The sequence below is a fragment of the Ursus americanus genome, chromosome 2 (genome assembly GCF_024610735.1).
Source record: "Ursus americanus isolate L20-20 chromosome 2, mUrsAme1.1.p, whole genome shotgun sequence".
Classification (NCBI taxonomy): domain Eukaryota; kingdom Metazoa; phylum Chordata; class Mammalia; order Carnivora; family Ursidae; genus Ursus; species Ursus americanus.
The window spans coordinates 75,693,370-75,707,578 of record NC_142128.1 but is presented as its reverse complement, the minus strand read 5'-3'; positions in this window follow the sequence as shown (position 1 = coordinate 75,707,578).

Below are 14,209 nucleotides of genomic sequence, written 5' to 3'. Positions count from 1 at the left end.
CCCGCTCCCCCTGCTTGTGTTCCCTCTCTCGCTGGCTGTCTCTATCTCTGTCAAATAAATAAATAAAATCTTTAAAAAAAAAAAAAAAAGAAAAAGAAAGAAAGAAAGGAAATGTTACACACTAGCAAGAGAGGATGGGGAAATTTGATGCGACCACAGGCTTTTACCCACTAGGGTTGGCCACCTGCGTGTGCTGTATCAAGAACTAGGACACAAGGTTAAGATAACCGCCCTCCACCCCCGACCCCATTTACTGAAAGTAATGGAAGAGCCCCTAGAAACAAATCTACTCCTACATTCATCGTGTTACAGGAGCAGAAACTCAACCAAAGAAGGAAAGTGACTTTCCCCAAATCACCCAGAGTCAATGTTAGAGAATGCCATAAAATGAAATTAAGTATTTCAAAACTGCACTTGGGCAAAGGGGGATGGAAAAACTTTTTAAAGTGATGTGGCCGCTCTAGGTTTTGATGGTGGCAGTTAATTATCAAAATTAAACTGTACATTTAAAATTGGTGAATTTTAATGTCCAGAAATAATAATCTCAACATATAAAGAGGAGAAAGCACAAAACAAAACCAGACTCAGTACTTCAGAGACGTGCACAGGTGTGCGAGGCTGCTTGAATCCATGGGATAAACACAGCAACTTTTTTTCCCCTAATAATAACGTAATTTCGTGTTCTGTAAAAACAAAGTGCTAAATCATAGACTGCAGAATTCATCTGAACGTTTAAGGTAAAACAGAAGCCTTCAAAGAGAGTGTTCCCTTGGTTCTGCTATTAGGGGTGCTTCTGTGGGAAGATTTGAGCTTTGACCAGTGCCATGTCACCCATGGAGAAGTTACACTAGAACTACTAGAATCCTGTTCTTGTTGGTTCTAGTGACCATCTAGTGCTCCTAATTAGATTCTGGGAGCTTGGGGTGGGGTAGGGAATGCAGGGGAAGGACTATCAAGAAAACATGCAAATAGCCGGTGGTGTCAGCACCTGGCCCAGCCAAGGAAACCATACACAAACACACATCTGTCTTCCGTCTAATTTCAAGATAAAAGGTACACTTATGTCAACAGAAGGCTGTTTGCAAAATGCCATCATATATTTTAAGGCACTAACCACAGTATAATCTGGCTGTAACAATAAAGTCATACTTTTTTTTCCCTCCCACCCTGTCCCAAGTGCTCCAGCTTCTCTCCCCAGAGGCAACCAGTTTCTTGGTATTCTTCCAGAGATCTTCTATAAAAAGCTATACTCTTGAGCACTTGAGATGACTCCTTACTCTCTCCTGGTTTCCACATCCTTGTAGTCTTGTGGACAGGTCTAGACAGTTCTCAGGCTCAGGCAAAACCGTGTCTAGCCCCACCCCAGCAGTCTCACCATTGGCTCACTAGACAATGAAAAAGGAGTCCTTCTTCTCCTAAGAAATACTTATATTAGCCCTTAACAACACAAAAGGGAACTCTGTAAAATTTTGACCTGAGAATCCAGAATTTAAACATTTTTTTCATGCCTCCCCTGAAAGTTCTCTTAGTAAAACCCACACAAAGAAGATGCATGAACCAACTAGTGAAGGTCCTGGGAAAATCATAATTAAGGCCAAATTTGTTCTTCCTTTCTTCTTCTCACACCCAGCCCTTACTTTTCCCTCCTCCAAGGTTTTCTTCTACTTTTATCCTCAGGCACTCAGTATTTTCAGGAGTAAAGATGGCCCAGGAAATAATCTTGTAACTAGTGTGCAGAGATATTAATGAATTAATGTAACTTTCCCCAGGATAGTTGCAATTCCCTGGAGATTCCCTAGGATAATGATCTCAAAAGATGGGAGAGAAATGGCTATCCCTTAGGACAAGAGTATCAGAATAATAAGGAAGTGTTAATAATTTAAAAGAGAAAAAGTTTTTCTTTAGAAAATGTCAAGGAATACAGAAGTAGACAAGATAGTATAATGCACTCCCATGTACCCATTACTCAGCTTCAGCAATTGCCAGCACAAGGCCATCTTGTTTCATGAATACACCCTCCCATTGCCCCTGACCTCCACCAGCCCTGCATTATTTCCGAAGCAAATCCCAGACATCATATGATTTCATCTGTACATATTTTAGTGAGCATTTCAACAAGATAAGTATTCTTTCTTGGAAATAGCCACGGTGGCATTATTTCACCCAAAAAATCATGTTATTTAATAACATCATGTATCTAATTGGTGTTCAAATTTCTCATTGTTTCATAAATGTCGTCTTTGTTTTCTTTACACTTTGATGGTGTAATGTCTTCTGCTCTTTTCTATATCTCTTATGAATAGGCTGCTGGATCTAGAACTTTGAACAGATTTCATCATAATAGGTATTTTGTACTTCCTACAGGAGGCGTATAATGTCTGATTGTCTTTTATTTGTGATGCTACCAGCCACTGGTGCTTAATGTCTAAATTCATTAATTCACTAAAGGTTGCATTCTAATTGTGTCGCATGGGGTGATCTCCTATTTCTATCATTTCTTCTTCACTCACTTGCTGAACTGTTCCTATGAAGACAAACTTCTCCCTTATCTAAAGTTGGGATACCCAGTGGTACAGTTTATATAGGAAAGGCAGAATAAATGCTTGATTCTCTCCCTTTATTTACACATTTTCAACACAAGGAGTCAATTCACTATATTCTAGTGGTGATTAATCAAGTTTTTTATTTTGTTTTTAGTATCATGATGAACTCATGGAGTTCTACAAATTGATGCACTTTCATCCCTTGCAAATACTAGGGTGTATATGGTTTAAAAGAGCTTATTTGATGTATAGCTATATGTTTGAAAAGATGAATAAACAAACCACTTTCTAATGCAAACTACAGAAAGTTATCAGGAGTCTATCTCAGATTCTCAGAAGAGGGGGAGGTTTGAGGAGGGTGGTGAGGGTGTACAACTTGAGGATACAGATCAGATACTGGAGATATTTGAGTTCTGAAACTAATGTGATAACTTATATAACAACAAGGTCACATGGGTTCAAGATACGTTGACAGGGAGCCATATGTAATCTAAAGGTATGCCTTTCTAATAATTAAAGTTCAGACTCCTCAGCTACTGATTTGGGAGGGTTCTGGGGAAGGTTCTTATATGCACACGCACACATTTGTCTCCTCTCCTCCAGCGGTCTTAAATCAGACAGTTTCCTATACCCAAGACCAGCTCCCTCATCACATGTATACACACGTGTCTCTATACACCCCAGAGCAATCCAGCCCCTCCCTGAGACTGCTGGTAGAAATCAGTATCTCACTGCCCTTATAATGAAATGAGTTTATTTATTCATTAAAAAATGCATATACTAAACACCGTGTGCCAGGTGCTACGCTAGCAGCTGAGGCTAGGAGAAAGAATAAGACCCAGGCTGGCTTCTTAAGGGAGTTTGCAGTCTTGTTTAGTATGGACAAGTATGCAGATTATTGCAATGCACCATGATAAATGCCCAACCCATAAATGCTAATGCCAAGGAAGCAGTCCGGACGGTTGTTTTGGGGAGGGGTGGGTGGGGTGGGGTGTGGGGGGAACTGCTGCCCTTGAGCATTTGTCAGTCAGTCACATTCATTGAACATGAGGATTGAATTCCAAATTGATCTAGATTCTAGATCTTTGGCAGTAGGAGTTGTTTCAGCTGACTTCATGAACAGCATGTGTGTGTGTGTGTGTGTGTGTGTGTGTGTGTGTGTGTGTGTGTGTTCAAGACAGGATATGAGAGATATAGGACAGCAGGAAATTAGAAAGCTGTGTAGTCATCGGATTCCGCGGTATTTACTGTGTATGGGGCAATAAATTTTCAAGGTGGAGCACGTTTTAGAAAATGAGACTCTGAGAAAAGAAAAGCTTCGTAATGCACTTCAGTGCACTCCACATAACATTGAAAAGTAAAATATTAGTATATATAGTTTCTACCCTTTCTGTTCATCTGGACTCATGAGAAGTACCCACTGTCAAACCCAGAGCCTGACATATAGTGACTTTTAATAAATACGTTTCCTTCAGGTTTATTAGAGATTGGTGTATGTTAGGTCAAGCCTAAAAATGAAATATTTTATCCAATTATACTAATCTAATTGAGATGGAGCCTAAAATGCTGTGCTAGTGGGGACAAAGCTTTCCATCCCTCCCTCCAGTGGAATACTGGTATAACCATACTCTACTTTTCATATTTTGGGGCAGGGCTCAGCATGCATGCATTCATTTATCAAACATTTACTAAACACTGTGTTCCAGGCATGACGCGAGGCATTCAACGAATTTAAAAGCTCCAACCTCAGAATTTTCCCTTGAAGCCCTCATAGTCTAATTGGGGAAGCAAAGCAAGTAATAAATAATTACACTGTCATGGGCTAAAATCTCTATTTGGCAGCGCCTGGCTGGCTCAGTGGAAAGAGCATGTGACTCTTGATCTCCAGGTCATGAGTTCGAGCCCCATGTTGGATGTAGAGATTACTTAAATAAATAAACTTTAAAAGAATAAAATAAAATAAGACCCGTATTAGAAGGATGCACAAGGGGTTCTGGGAACCCAGAGGATAAAGAAACTCACTCTTCTTTGGAGAGGAGGGAGAGGGTCATGGGGAGCTGCACAGAGGATATGGCAAGTCAGGGTTTCCCGAGTGAACAGAAGGGAAAGATCATTCCACGGAGAGGTAGTAACATGAGCAAAGGGTAAAGATGTGTTTGGAAAATGGCAAGTCCATGTTTCTGGGGTGGATGGGTGAGAGAGGAGTGGTGGAGAGGCCAACAGGTGAGAAGACCGTCCATTGAAGGCTTTGTGTACCTTGCTGGGGGGGGTTCAGGCCCAACCCCACATGAGGTAAGAAGCTGCTAAAGGATTTGGGGCCTGGGGGTTACATGATCAGGTGTGGACTTTAGAGAAATCCTAATGATGGGACAAGGCTATTCAATCTCCTTTTCAATGGCTCCCCTGAACAGTTAGGTTGCTACCCATGCTGCCCACCAGGATTTTGGAGACTTTTTCATATTTTTATCAAATGCTTCCTTCCACTTCTCAACATTTTTGAAACTAGCATCTCAAGAGACCCTGATAGAGTGATCATAGTAGAGACTATGGTGAATTCAATTTACGAAATCCATACCCTCCATGCTGGTCCCTGTGCAGGGCATGGTTACAACACCAGGGCATCCCATGGGCCAACTTCAGGGACTTGCGCCCCACAGCTGTTAACTTCTTCTGTTCTCCCTTTCTGGCCTCAGAGATCCTGCATCCATCTGCCTAACAAAAAAGATTATTTGATTCACCTGTGCTTGGGAACTTTATTAGACACCCAAGGGAAGAGATCCAAGAGGTAGTCAGAGATGCGTGCATGTCTGGCTTCAGGGAAGAGGTCCAGGATGCCAGGAGAGCCAGGCACATCTGGGAGTGGTCAGCATGAATAAGACACGATGAGATCACCTAGTATAAATACAGAGGGGAGGCCTGAGAACTGAACCCCGGGGCCCCGAAGATTTAGGAGGCTGGGGGGTTGAGGAAGAACCAGCAAGGTGACTGAGAAGGAGCAGACATTGGGGGAGCAGGAAAGCGACTATTTTCTTCCACTTACTGACTGATCCTTCTCAGGAAAGATAGGTTTACAAAAAGGCTAAGACAAGAGAGTACTGGACTCAGATGGATCCAGATTCAAATTTTGGTCATACATTATGTACTAAGTGAGGTTACACTTCATATGTGCTACTGGGTCCAGTCTAGGACCAGGAAGGTATTTGCTTGTTGAGTAATCCCTGACTGTGCACCACTGTGCTCCGGGCGTATATTGAGTGCCAAAGGCATTCATACGAAAGAATCAAATGCCCTCAGCTCTGGGAGCCTACAGTCCAGAGGGAAAGGGCAGCACCAGAAGCCCATGATTCTCCATGACATCACAACATGATCAATTCTTTAATGAACGTATGAGCCATGCACTGAGAGAGCAGAAAGGGGGGGGGGTTAATCCAGCTTGCGATGGCCTGACTTAAAGGTGATGCATTTCTTCCTCATTTGTCTTTTACGTGTCGTGTTGCCCAAGAAAATCGTGACTCTTCTAAGCACCACCAACCAGTCTATGTGACCATTTATGAGAATTTTTTTCTTTTGGAGAGAAGAAGTATAGGTTGTGGGTATAGATTGTGGTCCCACTTTTTGAAAAATGAGGAATTACCATCTTGAATGAAATCGAATGCACAATCGCCTATTAGCTCAAATTAACAGCAGCTGCTCTTACGCTCTCCCACATTTGACTATCACCATACCACTCCCCAGTGTAGCCCCCAAGCCGCTGGCCAAACCAGGGAGCCTATCACATCTGGTGCGGTAGGCTTCAGTGATCTGTTTCTCCTTGGGCGATAATTTACCTTCCATTTGGTGGGCCAGATTTTTTCTTCAACTAGGGAAGCCCCAGTGAACATCAGCCTTTTTGAGATTTAACAGCCATACATTTCTCCCGAATAAGATTTCTTGCATCTTCTTGTGCATTTTATTTCTCCTTGCTTTCTTCTCTATGCATTCATCCTGGTTCGAACTGAAAACTTTAGACATGAAATTTGTAACTGAAGACGTCCTTTCATGAGTTTATTATGAAGTCGTGAACTGAAAATTCCGCAAGGGCAGATCGCAGAGCTGTTTGGAGCTCAGTGTGGAGCACCGTGGACTATACTACCCTTATTCTGCAAACTGGTAGCTTCTCCAGCTCTGCCTGAAGACAGGGCTAGGGATTTGGGAGCCAGATGACGGTTTGGATCACTGTGTCCTCCAGTCCTAAAGTAACTGTAACAGTTGTCCCTTTGGTGGCTGGTATGGATGGTGGTGACTTGGGACAAGGCAGGTCCTAGTGGAAAGGGAGAGGAGGGTAGTCTGGGTAAGCGTTGAGCATTGGCAGCTGGGATCCAAGGAGGAAATTTTTTTCAACCACCCAAGAATATACCCTGAAATTAGTCTTTGCTCTGCAGAAAACAAAAGGACCTTGAAAATCATTAAAAGAAAAGAAAGTCAGAGAACTATGTATTCTTGATTTTAAAACAAAGAAAACTCTACCCTTTCCTCTTAGGGAAGATACATTTGTTCCTAAGTAGAGCATATTACTTGAAGAATACTCATTCTTCAAAGTTATCCCTGTGCTTCAGCCTTTAGCTAAAAGGAATGAGTTTCTTGGGGCTCCTGGGTGGCACAGTGGTTAAGCGTCTGCCTTCGGCTCAGGGCGTGATCCCGGCGTTATGGGATCGAGCCCCACATCAGGCTCCTCCGCTATGAGACTGCTTCTTCCTCTCCCACTCCTCCTGCTTGTGTTCCCTCTCTCGCTGGCTGTCTCTATCTCTGTCGAATAAATAAATAAAATCTTTAAAAAAAAAGGAATGAGTTTCTTTTAATATAGGAATCCCAATGATGCTGAATACACTGGACTGAGTATGTGTGTCCCCCCAAAATCATATGTTGAAATCCTAACCCCCAAAGTAATAGTATTTGGAAGTGGGGCCTCTCAGAAGTGATTAGGTCATAAAGGGGGAGCTCTCATGAATGTGTGTCCTTATAAAAGGGACTCAGAGAGCTCCCTCATGCCTTCCACCATGCGAGGACACAGCAAGAAGATGGCCTTTTAAGAACCGCGAAGCAGGCTGTCATCAAACTCCCTATCTGCCAACACCATGATCTTGAACTTCCCAGCCTCGGAACTGCAAGAAACAAACTTCTGTTGTTTATAAGCCACCCAGTTTATGGTATTCTGTTATAATGCCCCAAAAGGACTAAGACTTCAAGCTTCTACATGCATACATTAGCCGGAAATACACACTTCCCCCTGTTTTGGCCAAATCTCTCAATAATGTCCGAAGAGTCAGTCCTGGTTATACTCACATGAAGCAATCACTTCTGAAGCCTGGCTGTGTTCTGGGGGTAAGAACAGACATTCTCCCCTTCCCTCCCTTACCCTTCCGTTGGCTCCCCCAATTTGTTATACTCAGCCTCAGGCTGCCAAGCCAGAACTAGCTCCCACTGGAACACTCCTTCTGCTGACAGGCATTTCCCCAGACACTCCCACAGTGTAAAGCTGGGAGGGTCGGAAGGAGGCTCCAGCATCAGCCCCATGCTGTTTCCAGAGTGAGATCTCCCCTCTGATGGGCTCAAGACCCTTGGACACCCGTCCAGATCCTCCCATCTTATGGTGAAGGTCATTTCAACAGCCTAATCACAACTGTCTGTCACTGAGCCTCTGTCAGGGCATCCTAAGTTCATCTGGCATGTTGGGTAACTCTGAATCTCAGAGAGACTAGAACAATAACAATATGAGCTGTTATAGTCGTTGAGCATTATTTACTCTCTAAGCGTAAGTTCTTATTAAATGAAACTGAATGAAACAGGAAGGGTGAGGAGGACTTGGCTCTGATGCTTCCAGATGCATACTTGCATATGTGTGTGTGTGCGTGCATGTGTGTGCATGCGTGTATGTGGGGAAAGGAGCAGGCTGTAAAGACCAGGTCCTGAGGACATCTTCTGAGATCCAGGACTCTCCTTTGTTGTGATTTCCTAAGAGAACCTAGGGTAAGACCAATACCAAGGTACTGAAGACAGATTTGGGGGGACAGGGAAATTTTATAACATCTTATTAATCAGCCACCATCGGTCTGCAGTCTAAAATTCTTGAACTCTTGGACAGCGTGGGCAGTTGGGCAGTCTACACTGTCAACAGTAACCACGTCAGACATTTCTGTAAGTTTTGACAATCATATAACAGGCCAGATATGAGTCATACTATAGGTATGCCAGGAAACCCCAAAGCTGTTTAGAGCCCTGGGAATCCAGAGAGAGAGAGAGAGAGAGATGCTTCTTTGGCCTACGACAAGCATTATTTGGCACAATCAGTAATGCTGAGCATCTCCTCTATGCTAAACCTTTAGTGAAGGAAATGCTGTGGCTCTCTCTTTCTGTAGAACAGTAGATCACCTCCCTGGGAACGGCAGAAGGATGCAATCCTAGAAATAATGAAGACAACAAGACTCTGTACAGGGCCTCTGGGCATGACCTTTAGCTGCTCTGGCTACCACTGTGTGACCAGCTCCCTCCAGAGGGAAATGCTTACGTGTCTTCCCACATGGTCACTCTGCACAGCAGCAACTGATTCTTGAAATCGGGGTAGAGTTTGCAGGGCATTTGGGTCGAGAGGTGAAACTGCAGCAGCTGGCATCCCTTCTGTCCCGTGCAGGGCTAGGGTAGAAATGGTAGCTGGAGGCTTTACCATTTGCCAGGTGTTTTCAACCCAGGAAAGTAGGCACAGACATGTCCCAGGAGAGGGTGGTAGTAGTTCCTGTGGCCAGAGAGCTGGATGCCTTGTCCTGGTGCTGAATCATCTGAAAAGGTAAAACCAAAACCATGTCTAAGTCAAGGTGGGTGGGAACGGAGACCGGGGCTGGCAGGGACATCTACCTTAAGGTTGGATGAGAAGAGGTTGGCTGACTCCTGGGAAAGCGAGGTAGGTATTTCTTGCAAGAACTGAAGTCCCCTACTTTTCTACAGGGCTATGGGGAAAATTGCTTGTAATTATGTTAATTACAACAACAGAGCCCTTCACTTCTCAGGAGGGCTTTTCATCTTCAAAGGGGCTCCAGGATGGGACATTAATACTTGACATGAAAGTCTTTGGAGTTTCAGAACTGACGGTGGAGGGGCCCTAGCTATGTGGGCTGGGGCACCAGCGCTGGCCTGGAAAGCCAATGCCCAAGGAATTCTCTGGCTTTCAGGTGGGGAGCAGGTCAAAGCAGGGGTATGTTCCAGAAACTGGCCCTCACCTCACTGAAATTGGAGGGGCAGAGGGATGGAAGCATCAGCCTCTCTCTGGTTCTCCTGAACCCTGACCCCCTATATTGGAACACCCTGATAAATCTGAATTTCAGATAAACAATAAACACACAAATGCACTACACAATTTGCTTGCACACACCCACACACGGCCTGTGAGCAATCAGAGGCTGGGCTTCCTACGTAATAGACTGCTACCAGAGAGGTCAGCAAATTGGGGCGTGTTCCCTCCTGGGGCCACAGGGAACAAGGGCTCTTCAGACCTGCCCAGACCCAGCCTCTTTCCCACCCCCGTGTGGGAATGCCAGAAAGTCCTCCTTTCAGCTGTCAGGGCTAGAACTCAGGGCTGGGCTGCTGGGTGCAGTCCAGCCTCCCCAACTCCTTTATTTACCTTGGATTTGGGGATGAAACAGCCTCAGGAGTGGAATGTCTAAAGCTTCCCATCGCTCCCTCCCATCGTTCCTTCTCTGCACCCTGACCTGCACCCCACCGCTCTGTAGTTCAAGGGAGACATCTGCAGCTGTCCACTTGTATCTCCCCAAACTGCTGGAATAGAGAAATTCCTCTGTGACGAAAACCAGAGAGAGATGGTCCCTGGGCTGAGAGGAGCTTGCAGGCTCGGCAGTGGAATCCAGGCTGCCAGGACGGGTCTGGGCCTGACGGAGAAATGCCGCTGGGTTCCTGGGCTGGGCGGGAAGGGAAGACAAGCTGGCACTTGCCACAGCACAGAATAGTAACTGGGAGGTGGCCATGCTTGCTCTGAGACAGAGCGAAACTCTCAGGGCCTCCAGCCACGGACACACTGAGAGAGGTTCCCAGGCCCCTGAAGCTCCAGATCCAGCCCCTGGGCTCAGTCAGTCAGGGTCAAGGACAGAGCATGCTGCCTTCTTCACGCCCCCAGGACAGACAGATGGTCCCACACATCTACATCCTGGGATATTACTTCGGGCCTGTGGGCAAGATTAACATTCCCAAGCTTTGGTTCCCCCTCATGACCAAATGGAAAGGGCACGGAGTCAGTCAGGTGGGGCGGGGTCAGCTTCCCACTCACCATGGACCAGCTGAGTGACCTTGGGGAAGAGACTCTTCTACAAATCAAATTTTAAAAAGTCTCCCTACGTATCTGAACACAGAGCCATTTAAGGAAAATGGATGTGGGCAAGATGAACCTGGCTGGCTGGCCGGCAACGCTGCAGGGGGATTCCTGGACAGAGGGCAGGGCACAGAACCATGACCCTTCCTTCAAAGTACAAGATGCTGGAAAGATTCCAGAAAAGTTAATATTAGTAAATTACTCTTAGAATTGTACTGAGGAAGAGCAACTTTCTCCTGTGACTTGTGATGGTGGGTAAAACATGCTAATGTTTCTTTCTTTATCCTTTCTTCATGAATTAAAAGTGCAAGACTATATGAATGAAGTGTGACACACTCAGTTCATGGGCATCATTTAAACCATTACCTGCAGTTACGGAAGTATGTTGAACACTGAACGATAAATGTTTATTGATTGACTAACTAAGTCTGACTAGAGAAAGAAACAGCAGAAGCAAGGATTGATTTTACGTCAACTGAGTAGCTCTTATTAGAAATCCTGCATCTTATTTTAGAAGCCTCGAAGACTAGTATTTTATCTCCCCAAATCCCCACTCACTGGTTCTACTATTTTCCTTCCTCCTTCCATTTCTATTTATGCAGCAGTCATGCCTAGCTCTGCAGATAATGTTTTGTAACCAGTGAACCAGGGCAGCTACTTGGCTACGCTAAGGGATTTGTCAGCCAGGCGCCTGGCCAGTGAAGGCCTGGTGGGTCCTTCCTTGGATCTGAACGGCCCAGGAGAAACTGCTGCTTCTAACAGCTCCACGCTATGCAGATGTCACTGTGCTGGGGAGGGACAGGTGGTGTGTGGGCTGCCTCATCTCTAATTCCTAGGTCTGAACAAAATAAGGGAAAAAACAGTCCCACAGAGTGGGATCAGAAGTATCCCAGGGGAGTTAAAACCAGGCGGAGCCTCACACAAGACTTTGGTAACACGTGGGAATAGCCTTGGGATGGGGGTGTGTAAGGATCAGGTGAAGAGCCGTTTCTACTCTTAATCCATCTGTCTTGTGAGTCATTTTGTCTCATTTCAAGTTCAGAGATTTGATCTTGAACCAGAGTATGGTCACTTCCTGTGTGATCTATTATCTTCTGTGAGCCTCAGTTTCCTAAAGTGTAGGTAGGAATGCTAATTACTACCCCATATGTATGCATTGAATAAATATGTATTGAACACTTACTTTGTGCTGGGCCCTAATCGTCCAGCAAACTGCAGTTTCCTGAACTTCCCACGTGGTACCTCTGAACATTTGCGATGTTATGTTCTTTGCCCAAAATGTCATTTGAGTTTTTCTATCCAAAAAATTGATACTGATCTTTTAGGGTCATCTTCAACATTTCTCTCCCCATTTGTTCAGACTTCCGGTGAGGAAATGCCCAGAGAGTCACATGGGCTGGAGACCCTCAAAGATGGAATAGCTCCCTTTGAGACCCAAGGAGGAGCAATTGTTCTCTATCTTATGGTTGGGCCCAGGGACCTTCCAATTGGTGACAATTCATAAAAAGCCTCAGCGATCCCAATACATAGGGACAAAATATCAACATTAAATGAAATAATGTCTGTGAGTGAAATTAGATAATACTTCAAAAAAAACCCCATTTGACTGGAGTTATGGATGGTTAGTAAGTAGCAGCTATTATTCCAGTTGTATTATTATTAATATTGCAAGCGGAAGCAACTTTATCAAGAATAGGAGGCCAGCAGCCACAGTGGGTGTTCTGGGAAGAGTCTACTAGGGTTGTAGGGTAGGAGATGTGGTTGGAAAAGCAGGCTAGGGTGAGACAGGGGTCTTCCAACCAGTCTCCCTGCTTGGCCTTTCCCTCCCTTCTTTCTATCTTAAACACAGCAGCAGAGTGATGGTGCAAAGTAAGTCAGCCCATGTTGCTCTTACTCTAAAGCTCCTAGTGGCTCCCTGTCTCCCTCACAATAAAAGCTAAAGTCATTATCTCTCAGACCTCATATCCTAACACTCTCCCCCTGCTCCTCACTCTTCCAGCCACTGAACTTCATTCTGACCTCCCTGCCCGTCCTTTAATGGGCAAGCATGTGCTCACCTCAGGTCCTTTTCACTTGCCAGCCCCTCCTTCTGGAACAATCTTCCCTCTGCTATCTACAGGGCTCCATCCATCACTTTCTTAGATCTCTACTCAAATGTCATCTTCTCCCTGGTAGTCTATGTGAAATTTCACTTCTCCCCTGTCCCCTCCCCTTCTTTTTTTTTTTTTTTTTTTTAAAGATTTTATTTATTTATGTGACAGAGAGACAGCCAGCGAGAGAGGGAACACAGCAGGGGGAGTGGGAGAGGAAGAAGCAGGCTCACAGAGGAAGAGCCTGATGTGGGACTCGATCCCGGATAGCCAGGATCACGCCCTGAGCCGAAGGCAGACGCCTTAACGACTGCGCTACCCAGGCGCCCCCTGTCCCCTCCCCTTCTTAATCCCTGTTGATTTATTGTTCTTCTTGGAACTTATCACCAACTAACATGCTTTACTTGTTTCGCTTATTTGTCTTGGTTATTGTCTGTCTCCCCCACTAAAGTATAAGCACTATGAGAGCAGAAGTTCTTTTCTGTCTTGCTCACTGCTGTATCCCCCAGAACCTAGAACAGAGCCTGGCACATAACAGATACACACTAAACATCTGTCGGATAAGTGAATATAGTTTCTCGATTCAATAAACCTTGGGACATCACAGAATGTTTTTGAGCAGAAGAATGAATGGATTAGAGCTCACAGAGGGCTGTAGGATAGATTAGAATGGGCCTGGAAGCTGGTGGAGAGGAGGTAGTCACAATAGTAGAAGGACATATAAGTGAAAGTTTAAACAGGGCTTCAGTACCAATAGAAGAAGACAATAGGGGGCGGTTAAGTTTCATGAGGGCAGGGAATTTGTCCGGCATATAGTAGGTGCTCAATAAATATTTACTGATTGATGAATGAAGGGATGATGCTTGCGTTTTTCATGTGGGATTGCCTCAGGCCTCTGGTCTGAGTCAATCTTAGGGAAGACCTGAACATTTTCTGCTCTTGACTCTGGGGTTCCCTTGGCTAGGAGTTACATGAGCTCAACACTGAACTCTTACATTTATGGTACATCTTCCCTTCCTTCCTTATTGGGCTAACACTCCATGGCATGCAGTCATCTTTCAGGCCTCGGCTTAGCTCAGACAAATGGGGGTTCAGGCTGTAGGAATTGAGGTGGGGCTCAGGTTGTAAGTTTCTAGGGGCAGGGACCAGATCGAATGACATGTTTGAATACTATACAACTAAAGCTTTAGGCGATGTGGAGAAATTAGCGTGGAAGGGAGCTG